At 47.0% G+C, this 22,504-nt stretch overlaps 1 protein-coding gene and 1 pseudogene across 2 annotated transcripts in view; both read left to right on the top strand.

Annotated features, from left to right (window-relative positions):
* B3gnt2 (UDP-GlcNAc:betaGal beta-1,3-N-acetylglucosaminyltransferase 2) overlaps positions 1-22,504 on the top strand; it is a 192,922-nt gene that overhangs the window by 68,820 nt on the left and 101,598 nt on the right. The gene's annotated exons all lie outside the window — the stretch shown is intronic.
* Positions 19,878-21,054, top strand: LOC101831127 (annotated as a pseudogene).

Here is a 22,504-nt window from a genome sequence, read left to right as displayed (position 1 = left end):
GCTGGGTCTCCCTATGTTACCAAGGAACATGTGGCCTGACGCCAAGAGATGAGCTGCTCTGGGATCAAGGAGGTGTGCTAGCCATCTCAGAGGGGCCGTTAAGGGGGTGTGATAGCCATCTCAGAGGGGCCTCGAGCCCTGCCCGAGGTCGTCAGGCTCTGTGCCTGTTTGCTGGACAGTGGCTGTGTGTTTGGTGGACTTTGGCCTCAGAGCTCAGCTACTTTTGGTGGAGCCGCAGATGGGTAGGATGTTAGTGTGACCCTTGGTGGATCCCGGATCTGAGGATTGCCAAATGGTCAGATGAGCTACAGTCAGCTATCATCAGAGTGAAAAAGAGGAAAACCGTCATAGGCAAAATTGACACAGATACTGCAGGGTTGCAAAAAATAAACCCCAAACCAACACCTTCCCTATTTAGGGGAGTGTGACTGGGATCATGACCCCATTGAGGGCAATCTTTTCGGGGCTGGGGCAGGACGCTGTGCCGTTGGCAACCTCCTCCTCATGGCTCTCCACTCCACCCCACCCCACCCCAGCCACTGGCACACTGCTCCATTAGCTCCAACCCTGCTCTCTCCCCCTCTGTCAGACTCAGAATTGTCTACTATAATCAGGACCCGCCTCCTCTGGCTAACACTTACCTCAGCCAGAGCGTTGTCTGAATGGGTGTGTGCTGTGTGGGGTGGCTGAGTGTTTCTCTTAGGGAACTGCAGAGAGTCGTGCCCAGCTTTATCTGACTCTTTTCCGTGGGCACGGACAGCAGCCGGACTGAGACGGAGCCTCATGCTGCCCGTGGCCTCATACTCTCTATGGAGCTGAGGGTGATTTTGAACTGCCTCCCCCTCCCAAGTTCTGGGATGGCAGTGTGCACCCTCACACCCACCTTATTCTGGTCTTTTATGAGTTGTTTTGCAAGCGTCTCTTACTGTTGCATTCATATCAGAAATGTGGAAAGACAAAAAAGAAAACACTAGAGTTCCACGAGCTGGTGAATGATTAGAATAGTGCTGGCAAGATGGCTCAGTGGAGGATGGGCTTGCTACTGACCCTGATGATCTGAGTGCAATTTCTAGAACCTCATGGAAGAAGAGACCTGACTCCCACAAGTTGTCCTCTGATCTCCACATTCATACTGAGACGAATGTGAGCCAACCCCACACTGAATAAAAATATTTAAGTGTAATTAAATAAAACCAAGGCACGCGCGCACGCGCGCGCGCACACACACACACACAAGGTTCTGAGTAATACTTCTCCAAAGGTCAATAAGTAACCAAAAAGTTCATCAAGAGTGCCTGGTGTCATCGGCACTTAAGAAAATGCAGATCACAGCTACAGCGGAGAGATGGGGACTCTTGTTGGAAACCAGTTCAGTGAAGCATGGCTCTCAGAACTGGAACTACGGAGCATTTAGAGAAACAATGCTGTTTCTTTTAACAGTGAAGTTTCCTTCAAGCTACCAAAATAGATGAGTTCTATTGGTACAGTTGACAATTTTCTGCAACAGCTTGAGACTAATGTGTGTTTAAAGAGTTCTGAGTGCCTGTCCCTGAAGAGAGCAGTTGTGGCCACCTTGAGATCTGCTATTCTGGGCAGAGTGTGTTGCCTCCATGCTTTGTAAGTAAGCTTGATAAACACTCTGGTTTCCCAGAGTGAATGCAGGTGGACCTTGATAAACGCACTGGCTTCCCAGGGCAAATGCTGGTGTGACCCTCTTTTGTTGTTGGGGCCTTAGAAGGAGAAGCAGAGTTGTTTGCAACTCCCCCATGGAAGGGATTTTAGCATCACAGATTGTGCTGTGCAAATGTCCTTCTAGCCAACATATGATGCAGGGAAGGACAGACAATGCTCTCTGGAGACAGTCCTCACTCACTACATGAGCCTGACCTTGTTCATAAGTTGGAGTTGGTATTGTTGAGTTACAGAGCAACATGGCCCCCTGTGGCCAGCATGACCCCCTGTGGTCTGCATGACTCCCTGTGGCCTTCATGACTCCCTGTGGCCAGCATGGGCTCCTGTGACCAGCATAGCCCTGTGACCAGCATAGCCCTGTGACCAGCATAGCCCTGTGGCCAGCATGACTCCCTGTGGCCTGCATGACTCCCTGTGGCCAGCATGGCTCCCTGTGGCCTGCATGACTCCCTGTGGCCAGCATGGCTCCCTGTGGCCTGCATGGCTCCCTGTGGCCAGCATGACCCCCTGTGGCCTGCATGACTTCCTGTGGCCTGCATGACTCCCTGTGGCCTGCATGACTCCCTGTGGCCAGCATGGCTCCCTGTGGCCTGCATGACTTCCTGTGGCCTGCATGACTTCCTGTGGCCTGCATGACCCCCTGTGGCCTGCATGACTTCCTGTGGCCTGCATGACTTCCTGTGGCCTGCATGACTCCCTGTGGCCTGCATGACTCCCTGTGGCCAGCATGACTCCCTGTGGCCTGCATGACCCCCTGTGGCCTGCATGACTTCCTGTGGCCTGCATGACTCCCTGTGGCCAGCATGACTCCCTGTGGCCTGCATGACCCCCTGTGGCCTGCATGACTCCCTGTGGCCTGCATGGCTCCCTGTGGCCTGCATGACTCCCTGTGGCCTGCATGACCCCCTGTGGCCTGCATGACTCCCTGTGGCCAGCATGACTCCCTGTGGCCAGCATGGCTCCCTGTGGCCTGCATGACTCCCTGTGGCCAGCATGACTCCCTGTGGCCTGCATGGCTCCCTGTGGCCAGCATGACCCCCTGTGGCCTGCATGACTTCCTGTGGCCTGCATGACTCCCTGTGGCCTGCATGACTCCCTGTGGCCAGCATGGCTCCCTGTGGCCTGCATGGCTCCCTGTGGCCTGCATGACTTCCTGTGGCCTGCATGACTTCCTGTGGCCTGCATGACCCCCTGTGGCCTGCATGACTTCCTGTGGCCTGCATGACTTCCTGTGGCCTGCATGACTCCCTGTGGCCTGCATGACTCCCTGTGGCCAGCATGGCTCCCTGTGGCCTGCATGGCTCCCTGTGGCCTGCATGACTTCCTGTGGCCTGCTTGACTCCTGTGGCCAGCATGACTCCCTGTGGCCAGCATGACTCCCTGTGGCCTGCATGACCCCCTGTGGCCTGCATGACTTCCTGTGGCCTGCATGACTCCCTGTGGCCAGCATGACTCCCTGTGGCCTGCATGACCCCCTGTGGCCTGCATGACTCCCTGTGGCCTGCATGGCTCCCTGTGGCCTGCATGACTCCCTGTGGCCTGCATGACTCCCTGTGGCCTGCATGACTCCCTGTGGCCAGCATGACTCCCTGTGGCCTGCATGACTCCCTGTGGCCTGCATGGCTTCCTGTGGCCTGCATGGCTCCCTGTGGCCTGCATGACTCCCTGTGGCCTGCATGACTCCCTGTGGCCGGCAAGGTTGAGGATGGGTGCTCCAAGAAGGTGGAGTTGCTCCAGACACTGGAGCCTAGGCATCTAGAAAAGAGCATTTTCATGTTCATCTTTTCCTTTATAGTAGTTTCAAGATGTCCAAGGAGTCGGGGAGGGTGCTCCTCCACGCTGTTAAGGAGGTATAACTGGTATAGAAACTTCAGGGAACAAGGTGCTTCCCAAACCAAGTTCAGCCTCAGTAATCACTTTGTTAGCACTCATGATCTGCTCTGTGCTGCTTTTCTTAGCTGTGACAGGTGTGGTGAGGGGGTAGGACCAAGGGGACATCAAGTTCATCAAAGCTGCCGAGTGAGAGTAGACAGAGGATGCTGAGTCAGACAGACCGTGGGACTGGAGAGAGCTGCAGCTCAGTGAAGAGGGGCCTGCCTAGCACACGTGAGGCCGTAGTTGGCTCTCCTGCATGCCAAAATGCAAAACAGAATACAGTCCCAGTTTCAGAATCGTGTAATATACAAGTAGCTGTAGATTTTGCCAAGTTGTCCTCTGCCAAGCAACTCAAGTCCTACTGGCAAGAAAAAAGGAAAAACTTTCTATTGAGTAGCGACCTGAAGTCTTCCACGAACACCTTTTTATATCTGTGTATGTAAGATAGAAAAAAATCTTCCAAATGGGCTTCCAAGTCTTGGGTCACAGAGTATGTTTATGTAAGATGGCGAGATGCGTCAGCAAATGACCACATAGATGAGACACACGGCATGCGCCTGACGTGGACTTTCTACTTTGAAAAGTGAGCTCCTGACATGCCGCAGCAGGAATGGACACGGAAGACATGCTACATGAAGTTGCAGTCCTACTCCTGAGAACTGTCTAGAGAGTGAGCTTTGAAAGATAGGTGGAGTGGTGACCGGGAGGAAGGGGTGGGGAATTACTGTCCACATTTGAGTCTGCAGAGATGCAGACTGTGCTGAGGTACATGGCTGGGATGACAGCACAGCATGCATGTACACAGTACTGTCATGTGGATGCTTAAATGAGGCTTGTGGTACATTTTGTTGTTCACATATGTTACCACGATTATAGACGTCGTTAGGTGTTTCCAGTCTGTCCTTACCAAGGCTCTGGCATCTACTCCTCTCACCCCAGTCAGGGTTTGATCTCCCATCACATTTTGAACCCAGAGTTGGCTCAAGGGTCGAGGAGTGGAGACACAGAGGATGCTACTAGATGCGATGTCAGTAGCAGAGAGGACAGTTTTAGAGGGACATTCACAGCAAGGACAGGCTAAGCAGGCAGCACTTTGTGACTTTCTTAAGTGTCAGAGGCTCCTAGACTTGCTGCTTCCATTCTCCCAGCTGGGGACAGCAATCTAATCCCTCACTTCTCCTGCTTAAGAAAAAAAAAAGCCCCAAATTAGTAATTCAGCAGGAAGATTATTGCATGCCCTTTCAAAGCCTTGTGACTCGGTGTTACGTAACAGCTTAGTCTGCATTAAAACGGAACAAAAAACGGCAATACTTTTCTGTTACACTTTATTTCTCCCGCCCCTCTCTGTGAGATCCGAGATTAGGGAACAGTTTTCAGGGCTTGGCTCTGTCCTTCCATCCCGAGCTTGGTTGAACTCACGTTCAACAGGCTTCTTTGCCCAGAGCCATCTCACTGAACCTCCCCCTCAAGTTTTACCTTTTCTTCTCTTTTTTAAAGTCACTCATTTTATTTTATGTTTGAGTGCTTTGCATGCATGTGTGTGTGTCATGTGAGTGTTTGGTGTCTGCAGAGGTCAGGAGAGGCCATGGGATTCTCAGGAACGGGAGTTACATATGATTGTAAATGACTGTGGGTGCTGGGAATTGAACCTACGTCTTCTTCGAGAACAACAAGCACTCTTAACCACTGAACCATTTCTCCATCTCTTTTATGAAGATATGTGTGTTTTACATGCTTGTTTGTTGTTTGATGTGTGTGTTGTGTACATGCCCTCAAGCATGTGTGCTCTTGGAGGTCACAGGGTAGCTTTGTGGAATTCAGTTGTCTGGCTTGGTTAAGATCCTTTAACTGCTGAAACCATCTCACGAGCGCCTCTGCCTACATTTTAAGGAGTACATCTGCGTGTGATCTGTTAGCTACAGGATTCTGTAAAGCGGGATTTGATCTATAAAAGATTGGTAGGGTTAGTTTGATTGCCCTGGACATACATTGACTTAATTTTTGTTGTTGTTGTTTTTTCTTTGTTTTTTTTGAGACAGGGTTTCTCTGTGTAGCCACCTCCAAAGCCAAGACTACAGAGGCTGATCATGGTATGTCTCTTCCTTCAGTGTCTCCCTTGCAAACCAAGGGCTACAGTTACTATGTGACTGACACATCCTTGACCTTGAGGAGTTGCTCTATTTATTTATTTTGGCTTTTTGAGACAGGGTCTCTCTGTGTAGCCCTGGCTGTCCTGGAACTCACTCTGTAGACCAGGCTGGCCTCGAACTCACAGAGATCCACCTGCCTCTGCTTCCCGAGTTCTGGGATTAAAGGTGTGTGTGTGTACTACCATGCCCATTGGGAAATTGTTCTTTAGACTTTGCATCTTTCTGGGCATTTCATTCTGTGGCTAGGACTCTAATTTCCCAAAGTAGGTGCCCAGGGCAGCTGTGTGTGTGAGGACTGAGAAAGATCAGGAGAGAGGCCTCGCTGCCATGCTGCACGCCGCTTCTTCGCAGGTTCAGACCTTCCTCTCAGAGAGCCTCTGCCAGGCCTGCTCACAGACCTCAGGCTCCTCGCCACCGCCCTCCCTCTCGTCCATGTCCCTCAGCCCCTTTTCCTAGGGATATCTCTGCGAACCGAGGATTCTTCCCAAATTTCTGGGCAGTGCAAATACAAGATCTCCTGGGGCCCAGAAGCCTCCAAACACCCTCCTTGTGTAGCCCTGGAGCTGGATAGACTCACCTTCTGTAGCCCGGGAGGGCAGCAGGCTTTAATGAGTTAGGGGTCCCTCCAGGCATTCAAGGCTAGACAGTTTGATGGACTGGTAGTAGTCGTGTGTTAAGGGAAGCCTTTTCTTGCTAGCCGCTTTGGTTTATCCCCCGCCAGCCGCCTGGGCTCTGCCGCTTTGAAGTCCCCAAATAAACACATAGGAGGCTGTATTAATTATGAAGCTGTTGGCCTTGCTTGTCTCTTACTGGCTAGCTCTGCCTTAAGTAATTACCCCATAATTGTTAATCTAAGTATGTTTCTTACCAGAGAATAGTTCCCGGCGTCCTACCCCCATGGCGTCACATGTTGAATCTCTTGTCTTTCTCCTTCCCAGAATCCTCCTGGACTCCTAGCCCCACCTATCTAGATTCCTATTGGCCAGCAGTAATTTATTGACATATACACAGGACTTCCCCAACAGTCGTGGGCTGGGGAGACAATGCAGGACATCTGTGCTAGGCAAGTGGTCTGTCCCCAAGACCCTCTTCCTGGGCTTTTCACACTGCGGCCATCACTCTTGATTTTTCAGGGCCAACACCCAGGGCAGATGTGTGAAGCAGATCTTGACTAGACTGAGAGAGAAATCCCACCAAGCGACACTCTCCGTCAGTTTCCATTTTTTAAAATTACGGTTTTCTTTTTTTAACCGCACATGGGAAACAACAATAAAAGCATAGCCACCCGGAAGGAGGAAAGGAGGAAGGGAGGGAGGGAGGGAGGAGAAGAGGGACCTTTGGGGACCTGAGCTGGAGCTGAGGCCTCTGCCTTGGTTTGAGCCTTGGGCTTTGGTTAGCAGAGCCTAAGACCCTTGGTCACGTAGCTTCTGATTCACTTGCAAGCCTGGGGTAGCAATGAAAGCAAGGCAGCTGGCTGCAGCTGGGGCCCTTTGGCATCTGGGGCTTTTAACCACCTCTGGCCTCGCCATGATGGCCTCTACGCATGCGCTCCTAGCCTTCGCATCATTTGCTTGCTTCAACTTTTCTTGTTGGCTTCTCCGCAAAGCGCATGCTCCTCGGGAACGTGGTGTCGACCCCCTTAAGAGATTCATGTCTTTGTGACTAGGGTGACTTAATCCATTTTTGTGACATTTTCAGGAGGTTCTTGGACTTGGCACAAGGTCTGTGTAGCCCCGGCTGTCCTGGAACTCGCTCTGTAGACCAGATTGACCTCGAACTCACAGAGATCTGTTTGCCTCTGCCTCCCGATGCTGGGACTAAAGGCGTGCGCCACAGTGCCTGACTTAAATTTTTCATGTGTTCAGTTCCTCTTAGACCACCACATAAGAACTTCCTTTTAGAAGAGACCCTGCTTCTCGGAGGTGGGACAGGCCTCTTCCCAGGGTTTTGTGTCCTACCCCCTGTCCTCTGTGTAAGGACCCAGAGCTACACAGAGCGGGCTGAGGATGGCCCAGCAGCAGCTGTGGAGGCTGCCACAGCGGCGCTTAACCCCTGCGGCTCACCAACTCCACCTCCCCTCCAGACAGCACACACACCAGGGGACGGTTAAGTTTTTCGTTGCAATTTCTAAAAATAAAACTTCCTAATTTTGAGACACATTGAGACTTCCTTTGGTTTGACAAAATCGCTCACTTGTCCTCTGCTGACATGCTCTCAACGGTAGGTTAGCCCAAGGGAGTCTCTGTTAGCCCTCTACCACCTGCCTCTGACCGTGGGAGGCAGCGTTCCTGGTCTGTGTGACTGGGCCTGTCACCGGTACTGCAGGCCGAGTGTTTAGCCCCAGCCGTTTCTCATTGTTGAAACTAGATGCAAGACCCAGGTGACAGTACAGTAAGTATCACTGTTGAATCCTTCTTAGTTCCCTGACATAAGGGACTAAGCTCACCAGGAGGATGCTACCCTCACAACTCACCACCTGAAACTGTCCCCCAGAGGCGGCAGAGCTTTGCCCTGAATTGGCAGGTGTGCAGCTCCCTGGGCTTTTGGGTCTCTCCGGTCCCATTCAAGTGATAATGAGTAAAAACCAAGATTGCAGGTGTAACTGAAACGCTGCCAGCTTTCCTCTTGTCTTCCAGGACTAGGAGCAAGAAAGTGCCTCTTCAGATTATTACTGTGGGTGTCGGTGGCTTTTTTTTGTTTGTTTGTTTTTGTTTTTACGAGATAGGGTTTCTCTGTATTGTTTCGGAGGCTATCGGTCAAGCCCGGCCTCGAACTCACAGAGATCCGCATGCCTCTGCCTCCCGAGTGCTGGGATTAAAGGCGTGCACCACCACCGCCCGGCAGGTGGCTTTTGACGGTGCTCTCTGGAGAAGCCCAAGGAGAGTGGAGTGGAGTGTTCCTTTGTCTGTAAGAAAATGGCTGCAGAAAAGTCTTCCAAAGGGGGCGACATCAGGTTCCCTTTGTGCTAAAACTATCCCACACTGCTGGGTGCTAAAATGCAATAAAAACACAGTGACTATCTACCCTTCATTCCTCCCATTCAGGACTATGATTTATAAGCATGCTTTGACACTAGAAAAGCAGAAAATCTAACAAGGCCATGGTTCGAACTAGGAGACAAGGTGGTGGAGAGACCACAGGAGAGTCTGTCTGTTAGCTCTGGGCTTTTGAAACTCTTACCTCTGTTGTTATGATGTTGATGGTCCCATTGTCTATATTGAATTCTTCACCTGTACCCAAACACTTAATCTTCATAAAAGAAGATTATGAGGTAGATACTTTTATCCATGAAATCACAAAATATTAAGTCATCTAATTTCCTTTCTGCTCTTCAAATTCTGAGATGTACATTCCCAGAAGTCTTTACGGTTGTTAAAATTTACCTTATTTATGTATATGGGTGTTTCATTTGCATGTATGTCTGTACTCCACATACATGCCTGGTGCCTTCAAGACCAGATGAAGGCATCGGACACACTGGGAATAAGTTATAGATGGTTATGAACCACCATCTAGGAGCTGGGAACTAAACCTGGGTTCTCTGCAAGAGTAGCAAGTGCTCTTAACTGCTGGGCCATCTTTCAAACCCCTTGTGGGTTTTTGCTTATTTATTATTGTTTTGTTTTTGAGACAAGATCTTGCTCTCTATTTAGCACAATCTATCTGGGGCCCAAGAAGTTATAGGAATGAATGTACCACCATGTTCAGTTAGAAGAAATCCTTATTGTCCTCTGATGCTGCAATGATAAACGGCACACTTACTGAAAGTAAAAATAAGTATTTATTGTAGAAATTACTCACAAGAGACAAACAAGTAACCCAGATGAGCCGAGTAGTTTTCCACTGCCGAACTGGAAGCCGGAAAGCCGGAAAAAGAGAGCTAGACTTCCACTGTTCAGTCTTTTATACTTTCCTCCGTAACGTCCCTAGCCATGTCCAAAAGTGGGCCTGGCTAGTGACGTAGTTCACCGTCTACATCCGTATATGTCTTTAGTCATGCCTAAAGTGGGTGTGGTTAGTGATGCGGTAAACTGCCCTTTTATTACCTCATCTGTATGCGCCTCTAATAAGCCACATGGTTAACGGCGGAGCACTGTTTCCTCCTACAATTCCCTTTTAGTCTAAAAAGGATATTTAAACTTAAAACAAATAACTTGTGTCCATGAACAAAATGTATCAAACATCTATCCCATCTAAACCTAAACTTATCTGAAAGAAACACCCAAGTCTGAACAACTCTTTCCAATCCCAACTCTAAAATAATTGAAAACTAACACTAACCGGTGTAAACTATCCTATAATATCAATAGTAGGAGAGAGGGCGTGGAATTCTCAAAAGTACTTCCTGCTGAGATGGGACGATGACAATCTCATGGGAACCTGTGAGAAGAAAAATATTAGTATAACAAAATCTTCTGTAGATCAGTCTCTGTATGGCAGGAGATGCTTGATTGAAGTTCCTGACTGGAGTTCTAGTGTTGATTGAAGCTCTCGTCTGAAGCTCTGGCCAGATTGTAGAAGGTGTGCTGTTTCAGTTGCTTGGTTTGGATTTGTGTCGAGTGATGAAGTTCCAAACCAGTTTCAGGATGGTGCTTGTCAGGTGGAGTCGATGATGTAGGGCAGTTCAGATGCATCCAGTCGAATCAGGTGGAGTCAAGGAAGTGGAGCCCCATTCTCTTTCTGAAGCAGTTGAAGATTGCTGTCAGGAAATCCCTTGTTCTCTGGAAAACTCAAACATTAATGTTAGCAAAGAAATATTTTAACTTTTATATGTATGCATACTGGAAGGGGTGACAATAGGGAAATGAAGGAAATTAGACTTTTCAGAAAAAGAAATCCACAGATAACAGTCCCTAATTTTATTTTCTTCTGTCTTATATCAATGGCTCTTTGATAAAATACAGAAATTCTGAATTTTATTTAAATAATATGCTTGAATTTAGAGTAAGAGAGCCAATCCAACTCCAAAGCCAGCTTCAGTTAAATGAATGGGGGCTGAAGTATATGATGAAACAAAAATAAAAGGGTACTATAAAAAACAAAATAGAGAGATTTAGACTTTGATACCACATAGTGAGTTACTGTTTGTTTGATGGTCCTCAGGGTAGCGATTCATTCTTCTTCAGGAATCCATACGTCCAGTATTCTTGCTGAGTTTACCTGTGAAGACAAAAAACAAAACACCTCTCTTTCCTTTTATGAGGGCACCTTACCCATGGTAGAATTTGATTTTGTAGATGAGCTGTTATCTTTCCTCCTCCTGAGATGTCTTCTGTTCTGATTGAATCTTAATTAATTTCGATGGAACCCAAAGTTTTTCTTCTCCTGTGGAAACAAAACCAAAATCTCTTCCCCAACGTAACACATATCCTGGTTTCCAGACTGAGGTCATAACATCCTTAAAATACACCCGTTGGTTCAGTTCAGAAGTCTTCTCTGTAGTCCAGTGTCTTTCTGCTGCAGTTTGACATTTTTAATCAGCGTTAAGAAAATTCAACGTTAGTAAAACATTATGTAACCTGTGTTTGGGGGTCTTTGTTCCCCCTGGCTGTTTATGAAGCATCTCTTTTAAGGTTCGGTTAGATCTTTCAACCACTGCTTGTCCTGTAGGATTGTAAGGCATACCAGTTATATGTTTTATGTTATAATATTTGAAAAATTGTTCCAATTTACTGGAGACGTATGCTGGAGCATTGCCAGTTTTTATTGTTTTAGGTATACCCATAACAGCCATCACCTCTAAGAGGTGTGTAATAACAGAATCAGCTTTTTCAGAGCTGAGGGCAGTAGCCCATTGGAAGCCTGAGAACATGTCTATGGTATGGTGTACATATTTCAAACTGCCAAATTCTGGGAAGTCAAATACATCCATTTGTAAAAGTTCATTTCTGTGAATACCTTTAGGATTACAACCTGCTGGTAACGGAGTTTGATTGTAGAATGAGCAAGTGAGGCAATTTCTTACTATTTCTTTGGCTTGTTGCCAGGTGATAGAAAAATCCTTCTTTAAACCTTTGCTGTTAACATGGTGTTTCTTATGAAATTCTGAAGCTTCCAGCACATTACCTATTAATAAACAATCAATTTCATCATTGCCTTGTGCCAGAGGACCTGGCAGACCCGTATGGGATTTGATGTTATATATATAGGATGAGTCCTGTTTCTGATGGTTTCCTGTAATTATAAAAACAATGAGGTTAATTCTGTACTATCAGGAACAAATTCTGCAGTCTCAATGTGCAAGACAACTCTCTCTGCATACTGAGAATCCATGACTATATTGAGAGGCTCTGTAAAGTCTTTAAGTACCATGAGAATGGCATATAACTCTGCCTTTTGTACGGAATTGTAAGGGCTTTGACCTACTTTACTTATATTTTCTGATTTATACCCTGCCTTACCTGATTTGTTTGCATCCGTGTAGAAGGTAAGAACTCCAGAAATAGGTGTTTGCTTCACGATACTTGGAAGAATCCAAATTGTTTTCTTTATGAATTTGATTCTCTCTGTTTTGAGATAGTTGTTACTAATAGTTCCCAAGAAGTCACTGCAAGCTATTTGCCAGTACTCATTATCCTTCCATAAGGAGGAAATTTCCTCATTAATTAAAGGTACAATAATTTCTGCTGGGTCTTTCCCAGTCAGTTGACGAAGCCTTAACTTACCTTTTAATATCAAATTGGAGATCTTTTCTATATATGTTTTCAATTTTTTATTCTGTTTATGTGGCAGAAATACCCATTCTAGAATGATGTCTTCCCTCTGCATTAATATTCCTGAGGGGTATTCTCTAGATGGTAAAATAACTAGAATACAGTCCAGTTTTGGATCCACACAGTCCACATGTGCTTCTAATATTCTCTTTTCTACCCATTCTAATTCTTTTTCAGCCTCAGCTGATAGTACTCGTGGGCTGTTTAGGTCTTTATCTCCTTTTAAAGCCTTTTTCAGGTGTTTTAAATCATGCCCTTCTACTCCAATAATTGTCTGTAATTGAGAGATTTCTCCTAATAGTTTTTGAAGATCATTAAGAGTCCGGTAACGATCTCTTCTGATCTATACTTTCTGCAGTTTAATTTTCTGAGAGTCTACTTTATAACCTAAATAATTAATAGAATCTACTCTTTGTATTTTTTCTGGGGCAATTTGTAATCCCCAGCGAGGCAAAGTTTCCTTTACTGCTTCAAACATCTTTTCCAAAGTATCCTTATTTGAATCAGACAGTAATATGTCATCCATATAATGATATATTAACAAATGTGGAAAATTTTACGAATTCTTTCTAGAGGTTTATGCACAAAATATTGACACAAAGTTGGGCTATTTAACATACCTTGAGGCAGCATTTTCCACTGGAATCTTTGTACGGGTCGGGAATTATTATAGGTAGGTACTGTGAAGGCAAACTTTTCTCTGTTGTTTTCTTGTAACGGTATGGTGAAGAAGCAATCTTTTAAGTCTATAACTATAATTGGCCAATCCTTAGGTATTAGAGAAGGTAACAGCATCCCAGGTTGTAGAGACCCCATAGGCTGAACTACCTTGTTGATGGCTCTAAGATCAGTAACCATTCTCCACTTACCAGACTTCTTCTTGACAACAAAAACAGGTGAATTCCATGCACTAGTTGATTCTTCAATATGTCCAGCATCTATCTGTTCCTGAACTAACTTCTCCAAAGCCTCTAACTTCTTAGATGTCATAGGCCATTGACCCACCCAGACAGGTTCATCTGTCAGCCATTTTAATGGTAGAGCTTTTGGTTACTCTGTAGGTTTGGCACTAGCATGCTGTTTCTGTACAACCTGTACGTTTGGCATCTGTTTTCTGTACTGCCTTACTATATTCTTTCTACCACCAAGAGCTTGTCTATAATTCCTAGCTGATACAAGAGGAATGTTAATCTGCGTATTTCAATGCTGTAATAGATCATGACCCCAGAGGTTTATAGCAATATCTGCAACATGTGGCTTTAACCTTCCTCTCTGTCCTTCTGGCCCAATAAAGTCAATCCATCTAATGCTCTGTTTAACTTGAGATAGGGTTCCAATCCCTAAGAATTGAACATTAACCTCTTTTATAGGCCAAATTGGGTGCCAAGACTTCTGATTTATTATGGTGACGTCATTTCCGGTGTCTAAAATGCCATTAATCATCAAATTATTTACTTTAACTGATAACTTGGGTCTATGATATTGTATAGAAGTTTGCCAAAATATACGTTTTGTATTTCCTCCTGATATAATTGATTCATCCTCTGGAGCTAATGTATTATCCAGGGCTGTATTATTTACAATGGGCAGTGGATCTTCTAATTGTCCTGGGAGAGGCTGTCCTCCATTGTCACTGGGAATGACCGGATAATCTTGCTTTTTGGTGCCTTCCTGAGGCCCCTGTTTAAGTTTCCTGGTTGTAAAGGTCTACCTTGTCTATCTGTAGTCGACGAGCATTCCTTGGTCCAATGTCTGCTCTTTCCATACCTCCTGCAGAGACCAGGAGGCTGAGGCCTTCTGTATGATACATTCCTTGTAAAAGCATTATTTCTAGGAATGTGTTGTCTACAGTTCCTACTCAGATGTCCTATTTTACCACAGTTAAAGCATGTGGCATCTTTATGTCTGTTAAAATTTTTGGAGATTGCCTTCCCTACCCAGGCCTCTATATCATCATGGGTAGGGCATTTGGCATCCTGGTGCCTCCTCAAGCCTGTAGAAATAGCTTCACCTACCCAAGCTCCTGTATCCTGACTTTTACATTCAAGGTTTGCCGTATATAGGACCCATTCCTCCAACAGCGCTGATCTTATTTTTAATGGCCAAAGTACCTGCTTGCATTGTGGATTTGCATTCTCATATGCCAAAGATTCTATATGGAGTCCCCTAGATTCTGGATTTGCTACTTGTACTTCTATTGCTCTGGACAATGTCTCTAAAAATTCAGTGAACCTTTCCCTTGAACTCTGTACTACCTTGGTATAGGGTTGCATTATCTCTCCTGTTTCACAAACCTTATCCAAAGCATTCAAAGCAGCTGTATGGCATAAAGACAACATGTGCTCGTCATATACAGACTGAACCTGAGGGTCAGCATAAGCACCCTCCCCAAGAATCTTGTCTTGGGGCGCTTCATGACCATTCTTTAATTCCAAAATCTCTAGGGCTTTTGCCTCTTGCCTTCATAAAGCTCTCCATTGAATTTGACATGCATTTTCTAGCACTGCCAAGGCTAATTGGGCCACGTCTCTTGGGGTTACTCTATTTGTAGTGGCCCATGAGGTTAGGAGCTCTCTGACATAGGGAGAATGAAGACCATACGAAACAATGGTCTCCTTGATTCCCTTTGTGGCCTTCATCTGTCAAAATGAATATGTGGAGAAGGACAGGCGGTGTGGGGGGGGGGAGATTAGGGGCGGTAGAGAGGAGCCAGGAAAGTAACGTAGGAGACGGGGAAAGTTGAGGGTTGCAAGGCCTGGAAAGAGGAGGGTCAAGGGTCGTGGCCCTGAGGGGAGCAGAATTTGAGGCAAAACCAGAAATATCTGGGAAGTATTTTTCAGTTCTGGTGTGTAGCTTACTCCCCATCCAGGAAAATCTGTTGTAATTCATCTAGGGTAAGATGCCGTCAAATGCGAGATACAATTAGCAGCAAGATATTATTTCATGTCTCCACGAGAAAGGTGCAGAGGAGGCAGGTGGGAGAGAGTGGGCAGAAAGTCACTGATCACAAGTGCCATTGGTTGAAAATGTCCCAGTTTCAAATAAACAGCGCACATTTAATCTTCCACAGTTAGATTTACATATTTTTGGTTTGGGCTTTATTTGGTTTGTGGTCTGAAACTCAAAGTCCTTCTCGATGCTAGAATTACAGATTCATACCTCTAAGCCTGGTTTTGTTTAGTTTTGCATGCCTCATTATCCCACAATTCCAGAGCTGAGTTTCTGGGTGTAGCTCAATGGTACAGCACTTGCTTAGTGAGTCTGGGGTCTTCAGTTCAGCTACAACTATTTTTTAAGAGAGAAAACTGGGCTTGGCATGGTGTCACGTGACTTTAACCCCAGCACTTGGGGTACAGAGGCAGGAGAATCTTAGTGATTTGAAGTCCAGTCTGGTCTACACAGCAAGTTCCAGGATAGCCAGGGCTACATAGTGAGCCCCTGGTGGGTGAGAGAGAACAAGCACGCACAAACATGGGTGAACGTGAGCCGGGGGCTGGAGAGACGCTCAGTGGTTAAAGAGCGTCGGCTGGCCGGGCGTTGGTGGCGCACGCCTTTAATTCCAGCACTCGGGAGGCAGAGGCAGGCGGATCTCTGTGAGTTCGAGGCCAGCCTGGCCTACAGAACGAGTTCCAGGACAGCCTTCAAAGCCACAGAGAAACCCTGCCTCGAAAAACCAAAAAAAAAAAAAAAAAAAAAAAAGAGCGTCGGCTGCTCCTCCAGAGGACCCACATTAGTTTCTCAGCACCAATACGGTGGCTCACAGCTCCCTTTCACTCCAGATCCCAGGGGATCTTAGTCCTCTTCTGGCCTCTTGCGGTACTGCATGCATGTGGTGTGCGTATACACACACACAGTTATACACCACTCATGCACGTAAGAGAAAAATAAATCTTCAAAAGAGAGGAAGAAACTGACATCTAAGAGAAGCTGCATGAGCTCCAGGCCTTACACATACTAAACAGAGCACCAAGACTGTAGCCCCAGGCAGTTTGATTCCCAAACTGTATTTTGCAGAGGTCGACATTTCTGTTTGGCACAGACTCATTGGTCAAACAGGGTATTATCAAGTTGTGGTTAGTAATACAATTATTATTTTTTTTGTTTGAGTTGGACTGGCTTCCAAGTCACTTTGTAGCTCAGGGTGACCTTGACTCCACCTCCCAAGTGACAAGATCACAAATGTGGGTTACTATGCCTAACTCCAAAAATGATTTTTGAGTTTAAAACACAGAGCTTGACATTTTGCTTAGAGCCTGCTGTTCAACCTTGAGAAAACAGAAAATGATGGTCTGGGCCTTGTGGTTTAGAATTCCTTTCCCTTCTTTCAAATTATGAATCAAATAAGGATAGGAAGGCCGAATACACTAATCCACCAGCAAGGCCTCAAATAAGCAAATTTGTCAGCACCATGGAACAAGCATTTTCCTTCCACATCAACAGAAAGGAAGCTGTTTTGTGACCAACCAGGTTCTAAGATCCAAATTAAGCACGTAAAACATCAATAGACCGGCAGACTGTGTCCATGGGAAATATTGTCCAGCCTCCTTAATACTTCCAACAGCCCTGATTCTCAGGCCTAGAGCAGGCACCCAAAAGCTCTGATCCCCAGTACACACTGACTTTTTGTTTATGCTGTCTCAAACAGGGTCTCTCTAGGTAGTCCTGGCAGTCCTGGAACTTGCTATGTAGACCAGGCTGGCCTTGAACTCACACAGGTCCTCTTGCCCCTGCCTCCTCAGTGCTGGCATTAACGGAGTGAACTAGAAAGACTGGCCCATATGGGCTCTTTAATAAGTTGCTCCTTCCTTACGAAGACTTCTATCCTAGAATGCTCCTCCTCAAGCAAAACTCTGCAAGATGGAATTCCAACAAATATGTCTTTTCTGTGGGTTGTTCCAAAATTTTCTCACAGAATTAATAGCTTTTTCCTAGAATCTCACCATAATTCTGCTTTTCTTTCCCCTGATTTTGCAAGGAGGAGAATGTCTCTTATCTGATGATGGATATTGAGCCACACCAAGTATTCAGACAAGGGAAGTCATATGATACTTTATTAGATTTACAAGAGTCGCTGGGAACTGAGGTCAGTGTTGCTGGTCTCTGACCTGGACTGCAACCCCAAGAGAGAGTGTGACCCCTCCTTCCTTGACCTTTATCCCTGCCTCCCCTCACGTACCTGTGACCATGCCCAAACGGGCATGGTCAGTGCTGCAGGTACGTGAGATCTCTACCTACACTTATCAAGTTGTTTGGTTCTCGGAGGGCAGGTATAATGTACATTATATTGGCAAATTGCCATATGCTGATTGAGCCCACGAGATGCTGGCTCTGCAAGGAAGGCTGCTTCTCTCGCACTGCAGACCACAGCATGCTTGTCTCCAAGTGTCCACCAAGGCAGAGAGGAGGGCCCCAAAACAGGCCGTGTAAAAACACTGTGTTCTGGAGAAGAGCTAGGAGGCTAACCATGTTTATCAGAGGTCGCGATTTTGTGCCCAGTGGTGTAAAGCCTGCATTGGGGACAGACTCTGGAAATTTCGTCTCTGGGCGCTCACCCACGGAGAGTGTTTAATCGGGAAATGCCAGGTCACAGCGTTGGCTGCCTCCACAGTCTCCGGGGCTGGGTGTTTGTAACCCTGTTTGATGTCGTTAGTGCTGTTGCTGCCTTTGCTCTCTCTCTCAGTCAGGCTGTTCCAGTAGCCTCTGCCGGACTTCCCAAGGGCTTGCTTCCACCTGTCTGTTGCTCCTGTGTACCTGCTACTTACTGTTTATTACGTATTTTTATTTTTGCTTGTTGTATCCTCAATAAACTCACTCATTCAAAACCCCAAGTGTTATATTATAGATCATTTTCTGGGTCAGATAGAAGAGCAGACCTGAGTCATTGTTTGCTTATTGTCTTTTTAATGAGATAATATTTTAAAAAAATGATTACAGTAACTGGGAGGAGACTCAGAGCCAGCCCCCACCCTGCCACTGCTGGTTGATGGGGGACTGGATGAGTGAGAACTGCAATCCTAGTCCCAGTGCGGCCCCGCCCACATGCTCCAGCTGCTAATCTTTGTTCCCTGTCTGTGTGTGTGTGTGTGTGTGTGTGTGTGTGTGTGTGTGTGTGTGTGGGCGGGTCTCAAGTAGCTCAGGCTGGCATCAAATTTGACCATAAACTCCTGGCTGTGCTGCCTCTCATGCCCAGCCCTAGCCAATGATCTTGATAAATTACATCAACAAGAAGCAATATTTAGAAAGTACAGATGCTGCTCAATTTACAATGGAGTTATGTCCTAACTCCTTGTAAACAGGAGTATTTGTTCCACAACACGATGCAGCCCACAGGCCACACGTGCCTAGGATAGCTGTGAGTACAGCCTATCACAAAATTCTAAACTCGTTTAAAACAGTACGAAGTGGTTTATTTACTTATTTTTTTGATAACTCAGTTGTGAAATTCTCAAACATGAACTAGATGACAGTGCCATGTCTCAGAGTGATTAACATAAGTGTATACACTCTATTGGTATGGTGTTCAATGTGTTGTATCATTTCCCAAGGACAGCCAGTGAATTGACATTACCTTTGCTTGCTGGGCCTGGCGAATAAATGTCAACACACTAGCTGTTAATAATGAATGCTTGCCAATATGATGGCAGGTTAACTTAGTTACATTAAAATAGCCCGCGGCAAACAATAGTTGTGCGACGTTAGCTAGCAGGCAGGTGTGCACTCCTGACTGTTAGGGTGCTTCCACTCCTCTGCCCCACCGGCCAGCTCTGGGCCCCTTCCTGCTGTGTTTGCAGCTGGGGTTCCAAGGGCCCAAACCTGCTTTTTAAACTTCCTGACAATTAGTTACTTGCCATGGTAAAGTAAAAAATGGTCCCGGATCTAGTGTCATTTTTTAAAATTGCAGTGTACCTTCTGCAGTGTAGGAAAACAAAAATCTTTGTACCTTGAAAGGAGATTGTACAATGAAAAGTGGAAAAATGGCTGGGTAGTGGTGGCATATACCTTTAATCCCAGCAGAGACGGGCGAATCTCTGTTTGAGGCCAGCCTGGTTTACAGTGAGTTCCAGGACTGCCAGGGTTACAGAGAGAAACCCTGTCTCAAAAAAAAAAAAAAAACCCACAAAACAAAGAGAAAGAGGGGGTGGGGGATAGACAAACTGCCACTTTTTTGTTCTTCCTGAGGTGAACACTTTATTTGGGGAGAATTTGTGCAAGTTTGCAAAAACTATAGTTGAAAACTATGCAAAAACATGCAGCCAAATCCAGTGTGCACCAATGCTTTTGTTGTCAGGACAAAACAACAGAACTGAAAAAACCCAGTTCTTCTTGTTGTTTTGTTTTAAGTTGTAACCCAGAATTCTATTGTAAAAGCTAGTTATTTGGTAACAACTTTAATATAAAAAACAAAACAAAACAAAACCAGATTTTGGAAGCGGGTAGCCGGGGAAAGATGGTTCACATCTGGAATGGACAAGTGTTGGACAGCAGAAATCATGCCCCATGGAGATTATCTTCCACAACAGGTTTCTTCTGAGGAACAGCAGAATTTGTGTTTTAGTTTTTTCAAAACTCTGCTTCAACAAGATGTGAAAAAAAGAGGAGGCTATGGAATCCCACCTAATTCCAGCTACGATGACGGAAGAGGGCCACCAGGAAACAAACAGAGGGTCACCAGGAAACAGAGGAGGGCCACCATGAAACAGAGGGCCACCAGGAAACAGAGGGCCACTAGGAAACAGACAGAGGGCCACTAGGAAACAGAGGAGGGCCACCGGGAAACAGACAGAGGGCCACCAGGAAGCAGAGGAGGGCCACCAGGAAACAGAGGGCCACCAGGAAACAGAGGGCCACTAGGAAACAGACAGAGGGCCACTAGGAAACAGACAGAGGGCCACCAGGAAACAGAGGAGGGCCACCAGGAAACAGAGGAGGGCCACCGGGAAACAGACAGAGGGCCACCAGGAAGCAGAGGAGGGCCACCAGGAAACAGAGGAGGGCCACTGGGAAACAGAGGAAGGCCACCAGGAAACAGAGGGCCACCAGGAAACAGAGGAGGGCCACCGGGAAACAGAGGAGGGCCACCAGGAAACAGAGGGCCACCAGGAAACAGATAGAAGGCCACCGGGAAACAGAGGGCCACCAGGAAGCAGCGGGCCACCAGGAAACAGACAGAGGGCCACCAGGAAACAGACAGAGGGCCACTAGGAAACAGACAGAGGGCCACCAGGAAACAGAGGGCCACCAGGAAGCAGCGGGCCACCAGGAAACAGAGGGCTACCAGGAAACAGACAGAGGGCCACCAGGAAACAGACAGAGGGCCACCAGGAAACAGAGGAGGGCCACCGGGAAACAGAGGGCCACCAGGAAGCAGAGGAGGGTCACCAGGAAACAGAGGAGGGCCACCAGGAAACCCTCCACAAAGAATGGGTTGAATCAGTCGTCTTCAAGGCCCCAGCCTGCTCCCATGGCTGGTGGATGAGGAAGGTGAATGTCTGCTCTAAGAAGCAGACACCAGACATGCCCATGTGTAGAAGGAAGCCATCAAGAGTTGAGGAGCAGCTCACGCCACACGAGGTGGTGTCTGTTCTGTGTCCTCACAGATGAGTGAGGTCATGCTGGGGATTCTCTCCACAGGATCTGGCCTGACTGACATGCAGTTCTATAAACGGACATGTTTGTCTCCTTATCTCTTTCTGTATAGTATACTAAAGTATTAATATAGTTTTAATAAGTAAGTATTTTTAGGTTGCTAAACTTGATTCCTCATCTTTACATGATTAAACCCCCAAATCCCTATTTAACTGTATCAAGACGGACCTGGCTGCTGGGTTCTTTCTCCCAGCATCCCTCAGTTCTACCTGCTACAGGGTATGGCTGCTGTAAACCACCCTCTAGACCTGAATTCTCCAGCCCAGGGCCTGGGCTGCCCGTCCCCCAACTACCCTTCCCTATATAATCGAGATACTCTGATTACCCGATCTTTTCCTTTACCCTCAACTTCGCGGGCCTCTGGGTGTGGCTCCTCCCCTCCCCTCCTCTCCCCTCCTCTCAGTCTGGTCGTGTCCACTCTCCCAGATGTCCCTGCCTCTGGCTGTGCTCTCCTTCTGTCTGCAGTAACCCTTCTCCTCCACCACACCCGGGGCCGTCTCGTCCTTCCTTTTCATCTCTTTTGGTCAGACAGCTGCGAGCTGCCGTGTGGGTGCTGGGAAGTGAACTCAGGTTCTGGAAGGGCAGTCAGTGCTCTTCTCTCCAGCCCCCAAACCCATTTCTGATGGTGAGTTTATTAAGCAATGCACGGAGAGTGTGGCAGATAAAATGGAACCTGAGAAAAAGGAGGACCGATCTCGCCCGACGATGACCAGGTGAACGGAACAAACTGGAAAGCAGAGCCTCTGGCTTCTAAACCATTCCGACGATGGATGCTGACTCTGGTGTCACAGATACAGCCTAATTTGCCATTTTCACTGGCGGTATTGATGGCAAATATAACTCTCAAGAAGGCCTCTTTCTGTAAAGACACTGGATGGGGCTGGGTGGGGCCGCAGAGGCATTTGAGGTGAAAGAGCATGCGCAGAGAACCCAGTTTGGCTCCCAGCACCCATGCAGGGCACTCACAATGGCCTGGAACTCCAGCTCCAGGAGATCCAACGCCCTCTTCCGAACTCAGAGGGCGCCTGCACACACAGGTGCACATCCAGACAAGCGAGCACACACACACACACACACACACACGCACACACACACACACGCACACACACATACACACACACACACACACACACACACACACACGCGCGCGCGCAAATAAAAATGCAAGTCATGACCGAGTCAGGAGATCTATGGAAACAGTAAGGACCGTGATAAAAGGGACTTTGTTTTGGTCCGTACTGTGCAGTAACCTTTCGTTTCCTTCATCTGTCGTTATCCAGCAAGGTCAGATCTAAGCTACAGAATCTTAGTCACCCGAGGTCCCCATGTCGTCGTCACCACCCTTCCCCCCCTTGCCCCCGCCCCGCCCCCCCCCCCCAGTCCACCTTGTTTCTCTACCGCTCATGTCAACTAGAACTGGTGACTCAG

Source organism: Mesocricetus auratus, unplaced genomic scaffold (assembly GCF_017639785.1).
Source record: "Mesocricetus auratus isolate SY011 unplaced genomic scaffold, BCM_Maur_2.0 Super-Scaffold_100029, whole genome shotgun sequence".
Taxonomy (NCBI): domain Eukaryota; kingdom Metazoa; phylum Chordata; class Mammalia; order Rodentia; family Cricetidae; genus Mesocricetus; species Mesocricetus auratus.
The sequence above is the reverse complement of the archived record's forward strand: the minus strand, read 5'-3'. Positions and strand labels throughout refer to the sequence as shown.